Raw genomic sequence first — 9,464 nt, 5'->3', positions numbered from 1 at the left:
GCTTCAGACCGAGGCAGTCAACCCATAGTAGCATCTCTCTGTGGATGTATCAGAGGACCCTCAAACTTAACATGTTCTCAAAGAAACATTGATCCCCTTGCTATTTCCTCAATCTTCCTCGACTTAAATGTTACTACCATTTTCAGAGCTACTTTGTTAGAAACTTGAAGGTCATTCTTCCCTGCTTTCTCCTTTCCCACTGGGGCCCTCCCTTCCTATTGTTTCTTTTCCCAGAATGTATCTTATCCCCCTCTATCCCCGTCCCTCTCCTCTCTAAACCTCAATCCAGGTCGGCATCATAGAGCCCAGCCTGCACCACCACAGTAACGTCCCATCTTGTCACCCTGTTTATTTATTCTCTTGTATCCCTCCAATCTGTTGTCCATAAGGCCGTCACAGGACATGTTTTTTAAGTGGAAAATCTGACCATGTTATATCCCTGCTCAAAGCCCTTCTTTGGATTCCCATAGTTTTTCAAATAGATTCCAAAGTAGTTATGATCTAGAAGGCTCTATGTGACTTGATCCTTATCTCCTTCTTCCAGTTCACTCCTCACCACTTTCCCCACCTCTCCCTCACCACACTGCCCTCCTTTCCATTTCTTGTATCTCTAAGGGCCTTTGCAAATGCTGTTCCCTCCAACTTAAAGGGTCTTCCCACTTCCTCCCACCCCTCTTCACCTAGAAGGCTCCTTTCTATCCTGAAGGTATTGGTTTATATGCCACTTCTCAGAGAGAGCCTGCCTGGTCACTCCATCCAAGTACTCCCACTCTGTATCCTCTCTTCTCTTCATAGCACCCGCCTCCCATGTAACAGGCTCTCAAGAAAGCATTGTTGAATTATGGATGAATGGCTACTTTGCCAGTTTAATTTTTATTCGTGTTTTAGTATTTTCTTGCTGATTTTCAAGACCTTCAGGCACTTTTTATGTATCTAGTGTATCAATGCTTTCTCTTTTGTCTTTTGCTCTGTCTTGTTTGTGGTGATTTTGGTTAACCGATGTTTTTTTCACTTGAACATATTCAATTGTATCATTTCTTTCCTCTAAGATTCTCTCTCAGGTGTCAAGCTTAGACTGGGCTTACCAATTGTATTATGGACTTTCCCCAAAATGTGCACCTTTATCTTCTTCTGTCTGGTACTTTAACATCTTAACTTACATTTTAACTTTAAATCCACGTGGAATTTGTTCTACTGTGTGATTGATTCAAGATTTAACTTGTACCAATAATATTCATTCACTATTCCTTTCATTTTTGGCTGATTTTAAATGTTGCATGTAATATACAATTACATACTTATAAATATTTGAGTGTGTTCCTGCAATCTTGAGAATATTCCTTTTGTCTGTCTGTCTTTCTGTGCACCAGTACCACTCTATTTTGTTATCTGGGTAGGCCAGTACCGTCTCATTATTTAAAGGATTTTCAAGGGTAATATTGACTACATGAAAGGTTTCAAAATTTTTAAACTATTCTCACTCATTTTTTTCCCTTCAAGATAAACTTAAAAGGAAAAAAAAAAAACAAAAGCCCCAGCAGATTTTTAATTGGAATTGTATTTGATTTATAGTTTAATTTTAGGGAAATTAAAATCTTAACATTATTAAATCTTTCCTCCCAGGAACATGGTCCATTTCTCCATTTAAACTTCTTTATTTATAACTCTCCATAGGAATGTGCACTTTTTATACATAGGTCCCCCTCCTTTATAGGTTAATATGTGGTCGATACTGCCAGGGCCATTCCCACCAAATACCTTTGGTGTTCCCATCTACTTCCCAGAGGCTGTTTACTGGACATCACTATTTGTCTATGAGGTGTCTTTTCTGGCCACAGGAGCCCACTGGAACTGTTGGCAGGGCCAGCTAGAAATCCAGAGTTATGTCCCTAGAAACAGCCTTTCACTAATGATGATGGAGAGTTGGTAAGTAAACACCAGCTTCCTCTGCTTTCTGTTGTAATAACTCTGTTGTGTGCTCATATTGTCTCCCACAGAGGCATGGGGGGGGTGATGCTCTATTTGCCCCAAGGGAAAACTGACTTGAGGAACCTTGACTGACATCTTTCCCTTCCCCATCTCCCATCATCATTCCAAGACTGGGTTCCTGCGATCACTCTTGAAAAAATAACTCTAATATTCATCCTTGTGTCAAGGTCAGCTTTGAAGGGAACCCAAACCAAGACATAACCCCTGCTTATTTTTGGTTGCTATGATAAAGGAGACTTATAAAAATTATAATTTCTAACCAGCAATATAAGAAAGTTATTGATTTTTTTGTCTATGGCAGAGATGTATCATATATGCATATAATGATACAAACACAAGTTTTGCCATGAAAACATTAGTATTGTTAAATTGCTTTACATATACACTCTAATGTGCTGCAAATTAAAAATATATAATACATCTATGCAGAAACAGTGTATAGAGTTGTATACACAACCCCCACACATACAGTATTTTAGGGGCAATTTGGAGAATTTTTAAGGGTGATTCTGGATGTGCACAACTTTCACCTCATTCACTGTTTTTAGAATCTAATTTGATGATCTTTAGCAACTGACTTCCTTACTGAATTCATTTATTAGTTTTAATATTGTTTCAATTTATTCTCTTCATTTTTCCAGGTAGACAATCACATCAACAGGAAATAATAAGAATTTTGCTCCTTTTCATTATTCATACATCGAAATTCTTCATGTTGTTTGATTGCATTTACTAGAATTTTTGGAACAGTGCTAAATATTAGTGGTGAAAGGAATGTCTAATTTCATATTTGAGTAGAAATAGAATGTTTCTCTTTCTGTTGAGAGAGTATATGAGAGGGATTGTTTGGGGGGAATGCATACAGTTTATCCAAAGGCAATTCAGTAAAGTAAATAATAAAGTGAATTAAAATAAATGATAAATTGAATGCAGGATGGAAAAAAATTTCAGTTTTACCTCAGTATGAAATATTATCTGATTTTTCAATAAACCATTCCTAGTAAACTTGATTCTCTTGGTTTAAAATAGTAATTTTTATAAACTCATTAATAATTTAAGCCTATTTAAGATCTCCTCAGGCTACTTTATATTCATTGGACTTTGATTCTATGTTATATGAAGAAGCATTTTTCCTTCACATTGGGATGGGACCTCCAAAATCTGGGGGGCAGTTGCCTTGATTTATAAGCTAGAAAAATTAAACCTGTAAAATGTAACAGGGATCTGGGTTCCCATACTCATGCTTGCAAAATTCACACACCCTACGAAACTATTTCTTATTATTGGTTCTGACAGACCCAGGTGTTTTCACATAGACACAAAATACAAAAATTTAAGGTGATTTTAAAATTTGGAAGTAAGAGCAGCTGTCTTCCTCTAAAATTCATTTTGGAGGTTGCTTTACTAACTTGGCCAGCTTTTTATTTTGGTAGTTTTATAACCTAGCAGTCTTCATCAAGCCAGATACGAGGAGGACAAGAGATGGTTTTGCCAGGGCACGTGTCAGATGGCATCAATTTTAAGCTAGCATCCATATCTGTTGATAGGATGTTAAGGGCAAGACTTCTTCCTTGAGGTATCCTCGATGCAATTTTTCATTTTCCAGAAAACTTCAAGTTTTATTCTGCATGGATATATGTTGAAAATTCTTCAGTCCGCCTTATTCTTCTCCTACTTCCTATTTTCCCCAGATTAATGAAGGCAGATTCTGGGTCAGGTTTGCTAAAGTGGAAAATGACGGGGGAAATAAACACTTTCTACCAGGTTCGAAAGAATTGAGTCTATTGCAAGTACCTTAATTTATTCAACTTGGTTACCTATTGACAGACATTTAAGATGTTTCCAATCTTTCATGATGACAAAAATGCTGAAATTGTTGTCCTTATCCATACACCATTTTGGACACATGTGAATATATCTGGCTTGAACTTAAGAAGTTATGTATTGGACAGATACTGAAATATCTTGTGAGTTCAGGAAGAAGTTGACTAACCAAGTTAGATGAAGAGAAGAAGCCAAATACTGAAGGAGCCTCAGCAGCGAGACTTTGTAGCTCATCTCCCCAGAGCACTGCCAGTTTTACCATCTCCCAACACAGCACGCTGGCTAGAGACTCACAAAACCATTTCCTCTTTTGCCAGGACTACATTTCCCAGCTCCTTTACGTATAGGTGTGGCCATGTGATTATTTCTGGCCAATAGAATGTGAGCAGAAATAATACATGTCAATTTTAGGTCTGACTCCTAAAACCTGCCATGGAATTCTCTCTCTTCCCTTGTTTCCCAGTGATATGAAGAGAATCTAGTGAAATCATGGTTGAGAGGAGCCTGGGTCCCTGAATTCCTTGGTGAAAAGTTGCCCAACAAAAGCCCAACTGAACTGTGACCTGAGAGAGAAGTAAATTTTTGTTATGTAATGCCACAGATTCAGGGACTGTTTGTTATAGCAGTTATTTTTCCCTGACTAATACACCCAGGTCTATATCTCTGATCCAATTTTCAAACCCTCAGTAAGTAACACTTGGCTCGTTATTAGATAAATGTCTACCCCTGATCATTTGCCTATGGCTAGGCTGGGGTGTTGCAGTGTCTCTTCATGTAGACATGGTCTCCAGAAGCCCACCTCTGGATTTGGGGAGCTATTCCCAGAAAGTGGGAGTCATTGTGATCTGGGGAACCACTACAAGAATGTCTTCTACATGAAGGATGATAATAAACAGGAAAGAGCTAAGGCTGACAGAGCCTCTAATGCTGGCTCTCAGGATCAGAACCAGGGTAAAAATTTTATCAATCTTCTCATTCCTCAGATGCTTCACATCCTTATAATACCTGTCACAAATCTGTCACTCTCAGAGGCAAAACTCTCCCATGGCAAATGTGGGAAAAATGAAAATTAAAAGACTATTCATGTGAGACATTTGGTTCTAGAAGATACTGTGTACCTTGCTGGAGGGACCTACCCTGTCATCCTCTTGCCAGAGAGCAGACTCTTGACTGGAAAGGAAGAAATTCCTGTTAAATGCAAAGCAACACTCAATCATGGAAACTTGAGGTATGGATGATCAACTGCAGGGGCATTTGTCATTTTTAAAATTCTGGTCCAGCATTCCACCTCCTTCTTATTTTGGGAAGAGTCCTATTATATAAATTGGTTGGGGGCAAGATCTCACCATTTTCCACAGAAGCTAAAGAAAGCCAGATACCCCACCCCTTCCTCTGCCATATGTCCCCATGCCCCCCTGGCAGCTACTGTATGGCCAGCCTACTTAATGCTGCCAGCCAGGAATTTAAATCTTCAGCAACTGAGAGGGGAATGAAGAGACAGCTTAGAATCCATCTCCAGTAGTGGCAGAAGTATCTGGTAGTGTGAGGGCCCCACCAAATCATCCTAACCAGTCCTTAGATGTGCCCCTGGGTGGTGATGTCTGATTCCTGCTTGTTTTCTGAGCCTAGTTCTCAAATATTCTAATTGATTCGACAAGCAATCCAATATCCTTCTAATAAATTCTTTCTCTGCTTAAATTAGACATAGTTTCTAATGCTTGCAACCAAGAACCTTGACTGATATAATAATTTTCTTTCTCTTCTGTTCATTTTTTCCCTTGACAACCTGACAGATAGAATATTTGAATTCTTGAAAGTGGCAAGATAAATGTTATAAAATCCATTTCTCATACAGATGTAGATTACTAGAGTAATTAGAAAGCTGAGATATTATCTTCTTTTCTTTGAAATGACAACAGGCTGTGACCAGAAAAAAATATCTGAATCTCAAGGGCACACTCTAGGAGCTCTACCAGTCAAACACACACACACACACAGAGAACCTGTGGGCCTCAGTATGTAGCTCTTGAGTGTCTTCCCAGGGATGGCAAGTCAGGCTCAGCTCAACTAAAGATCAGGCCTAACCAACCTATGCCTGCAAACAGGGAAGTCTGAGGGCTTCTGATCCAATTATCTACATCAGGGTGGGGCTTTCTTGGCTCAGCCACACAAGAGGAGCCTCAAACACCAACACTTCACAGAATAGAGCTAGGAAATAGATTAAGAGTGAGTAGTAAATAAAGGGGCAGGGTGGGAGTTACAGTGAGTTAGGATGTAACAGAAAGGAACAGGCCATCTTACGACAAGAGCGCCTCCCTTGTTAAACTCCTACCAAGGTTCCTGTAGGAGATCTTTTGGAAGATAACTATGTGGAATTGGATGTGTTTCCATCTAGACCTTCAAGGTTACTAAGTCCCATTCCCAGATGCTTCAACCATACCAGATGATAATCTAGGCTTCCTCCGGGGAGGGAGGCAAAGAATCAAAGAAGACCATCTTCAATTACCACCACCCTTCCCACCCTCCTTTTGGCCTGGTTGGGTTATGGCCTCTTTTCCTCTATAGATCCAATCCTTTCCAACAGGCCCAGCTCTCCCAGTAATGACCCTGATATGCTAAGAGCACCCAGCCAGAGGTCCATGGATCTGGGCTCTAAGGCTTTCCTCATAATAATGCCTATTTATTCAGCCCCGTCTCCACCTTTTTAAGAGGGAAGGGGGCTCAAGAGACACAAGAAGCCTCTGCTGTGGCCCTGCCAGGAGGAGCAATTGTCCAGTTTGGACAAAATTTAACAAGAGAGAGCTGCTATAAAAGTAGTGCCAGAATCCCAGCTTCAGAAGTTGAGCTGGGCGTCTTCCAGAGGCAGACTTAACACCACCTGCTGCCAGCCCCTCCTGAGCTCAGGCTGGGGTATTATCTGGAGGTACCTTTGCACATGAGATTTTCCCAGGACCATCTCCTGCTGGCTCATGGCATGCTGTGGACCCAATAGAGCCTAAATCTACTGGGTATGTTCTGAACATTGTGGATTTTAAAATATGTAGCTCTTTCCATTAGGACTTGCCATGAGATGTCAGAAGCAAGAGTTTCACAATAAACCAGGTGTGCCGGGTACAGAGAGGTTAGCCCTGGGACCAGTTTCCCAGAAGTCTCCCGCTTTCAGAGTAAAGTTTTTTGAGAACCATTCTTATAACTCCTGAGAGGTCCACCAGAAGCTAGAAGAATAGTGGTGGGAGGATGGGAGCAGAAGGCCTCCAACCCTCCCAGCCCTGGTAGGAAGGCTCTTTTGGACACCATTCCTGTGACAAGGATTCTTCAAAAGAGAGGAAAAAGAGCAGAGAAGAGGAGGAAGAGAAAAGGGAAAATTAAAGTAGAAAAGAAAGAACAAAGTTTTAAAAGTTTTATTGTTTCTTCTGTTAACAAATAATAAGTGCCCAATGGAAAAAGTTCAGAAAATTAAGAAAAGAAAAATAATTAAAATGACCTATAATCTGATAACTTGGGGGAAATCACTGTTAACATTTTTGCTCTCTTTTCTATGAAAATTTTCGTATACAACTACATTTTAAAATAATGGAATATACATGTATAGGCATGCATACATATATACACATACATACCAATTTGTTGCTCACTTTTTTCCCTTAACATTTTATTGAGAAAATCTTTCCACATAAATAAATAAATAGCATCATCATCATTTTTATGGCTATGTACTATTCTATTATAGATACAGCAGAATTTACACACCAAATCCCTTATTAACAGACTTTTCTCAATTTTTCACTATAACAAGCAATGTCCCAATTACTCATGTCATGTGTATATTTTTGCAAACTTGTTCCATTTTCTCCCAGAAGTAGACTTGCTGGGTCAAAGGTGTATACTTTTTAAAGGGTGTTTCATATATGTTACTACTAAGTTGTCCTCCGGAAGTGATAAACCAATTAACACTCCCACTAGCAGAGTAGGGGTATCCACTTCTCTACATCCTTGTATGTCTTTGGCTAACTAGGTAGTTGACAAAACTATGTCTTTGCATTGCTTTGGTTATAAGTAAATTTAAAATCTCATTTACTGGCCATTTTGGGATGTGTTTCCTTTGCATGTGTTTTTCAATTGGAGTGTTCATGTTTATTTTCTTGCTGATTTGTAAGCACTCGATCTTAAGGATTCTTACCTTTGTTATATGTGTTGCTGTTGAATTGACATTTAAGAAAAGATTAAAACTGAAATGTAATAGTAAAGCAGGAAACTATTTTAATAAAATTGAAAATAAGGAAAATGTTACTTTAAAAGCAAGAGAATAAGAAATTCAGTTGAGACAAAATAAAGAAAGCCCAGATAGAAATAGGAAACTTCAAAGTGAAAGAAAGAGAAAAATAAAAACTATAGCAGTCAAATCGAAGAGAATTCTGGAACAATGCCCACATTCTAGTTGGTATATTATAAGCTGTCCATAAGAAAATAAAATTGGGGTCATAGAGGACAATATGACTTATCTCAGGCAGCCTAGGGGAAGCTAGGGGCAGCTAGGGGCTATGAGGAAACCTGTGGTCTATGTAGAGATTTGCACAGCAGATGAAAATGGGGACTGGCATCCAGATCTTTACAGGACTCTATATACTTCTTCAGACCATTAGCAAATCCTCCTAGGAGGCCAAATCCATTTAAATCCTCATTTAGGAAGGGCAGCAGATAAAAATGTAGGCAAGGAAAGAGTTACAAAAGCAAGATGAAGTCTTGATGGGAGCAGGTTAATCTGTCATTTTAATTGCATTATCTATTCTTTTTTCCCACTAATTAGATCAAGAAGCTATTAGAGTTACAGACGCTAAAAAGTGACTCCTCTTGAAGAAACCATACACAATGAGGTGACTTACCCCACCTACTCCAGATTTCATATAAGATAAATTGAATCTCACATGGAATTCCAAGGAAGTCTCTATCTTGAGTGGTTTTTCTGAGAGTACATGACAGTTTATCTTTAAAAAGGAGGAAGATACACAAAAACTGATTCCATGTCCACTTAGTTTTTACTGAGATCAGTTTTATGATGTCCCCGGTTTACATATGAGAACACTAAGGACCAGAAGAAATAAGTTATTTGCCTTACCAAGTTGCTCTCAACAGTGTGCACCATGGAGCTGGAATCAGAAACAACCCTAGATCAGTCTGTCCAATAGAAATATAATGTGAGTCACATATGCTATTTTAAATTCTCCAGTAGCTATATTACAAAGTTAAAAGAAATAGGTGAAATTAATTTTAATATTATATTTTATTTAGCACAATATATTCAGACTAGTATCATCTTAACATGCTAATTAATATAAAAATCAATTCGATGTTTTTACATTTCCTTTTTTTCATGCTAAATCTTTGAAATCCAATATGTCTTTTACATTTACAGCACATCTCAATTGGCACTAGCTACATTTCAAGTACTCAAGTACATTTCCAGTACTTAATAGCCATGTGTGGCTAGTGGCTACCACATTGGACAGACTGGTTCTAGACCAGTGGTTTTCAAGGTCTGTTACCCAGAACAGGAGCATCAGCATCATCTGCAACTGTTAGAATTGTGAATTCTTGGACTCCATTCCAAGTTTACTGAATCAGACCCTCTGGGGGGTGGGGGCCACCAATCT

Source organism: Vicugna pacos, chromosome 8, assembly GCF_048564905.1.
Source record: "Vicugna pacos chromosome 8, VicPac4, whole genome shotgun sequence".
In the NCBI taxonomy this organism is placed as follows: Eukaryota; Metazoa; Chordata; class Mammalia; order Artiodactyla; family Camelidae; genus Vicugna; species Vicugna pacos.
This window is presented reverse-complemented; position numbering follows the sequence as displayed.